This window comes from Gossypium hirsutum, chromosome A05, assembly GCF_007990345.1.
Source record: "Gossypium hirsutum isolate 1008001.06 chromosome A05, Gossypium_hirsutum_v2.1, whole genome shotgun sequence".
Taxonomy (NCBI): Eukaryota; Viridiplantae; Streptophyta; class Magnoliopsida; order Malvales; family Malvaceae; genus Gossypium; species Gossypium hirsutum.
In genome coordinates this window covers 50,649,952-50,650,845 of record NC_053428.1, presented here as the reverse complement: position 1 = coordinate 50,650,845, position 894 = coordinate 50,649,952, and the positions used below count along the sequence as shown (strand labels likewise).

At 39.9% G+C, this 894-nt stretch overlaps 1 non-coding gene across 1 annotated transcript; it reads left to right on the top strand.

The window, feature by feature from the left end:
- The first annotated feature begins 559 nt into the window (after window positions 1-559).
- Window positions 560-666, top strand: LOC121229840 (small nucleolar RNA R71). The gene has a single exon (XR_005927795.1). It is a non-coding gene; the product is annotated as a small nucleolar RNA R71 (small nucleolar RNA).
- Window positions 667-894: the final 228 nt, after the last annotated feature.

Below are 894 nucleotides of genomic sequence, written 5' to 3'. Positions count from 1 at the left end.
AGCTTGCTGATTAAACCCTTGAGATTGGTTGGGTCTATGCCGCATAAATTTGTCGTTTGGTCTATTTCCTTGGTTGCTCCAAGAAAAGTTAGGATGATTACGCCATAAAGGATTACAGAAGTTAGACTGGGGTCCTTGTCCATTTCTATTTTGATGTTGGTTCCCCACATAGTACACTGACTCGGGATTCACTGGAAAATTATTGAAAGAATGACCTTCCATACAGTACACACAGGAAACTACTTCAAATGGACTTGGTGGCTGAGTTACAAAATTATTAGCACTATTAGCGGTAAACTGCTTTAACATAGAGGAAATAGATGATACTTGAGCTGACAATGAAGTGAGAGCATCAACTTCATGAACTTCAGCTGCACGTCTTCCTGAAGCTATTCGATTTGTTGGCCATTGATAGTTATTGCTTACGATCCTCTCGATGATCTCATAAGCCTAATTATAAGACTTAGACAAAATTGCACCATTCGCAGAAGCATCTACCATCAATCTTGTATGTGCATTGAGACCATTAAAGGACGTCTCAAACTGGATACAATGAAGAATCCCATGATGAGGACACTTACGAAGTAACTCCTTGAATTGCTTCCAAGCCTCATACAAAGATTTGTCATCCAATTGTTGGAAAGTTGTGATCTCGTTCCTCAACTTAGCATTCTTGCTAGATGGGAAATACCTAACTAAAAATCTCTCTGCTAATTCTTGTCATGTAGATATGAAACTTGGTGGCAATAAATTGAGCCATGCTCGTGCTCGATCTCACAACGAGTACGAAAACAACTTCAACCTCAGTACGTCTTCAGTCACACCGGCTATCTTAAATGAATCACTCACCTCCATAAAAAATTGAAGGTGGAGATGTGGATCTTCCGTGGGCAT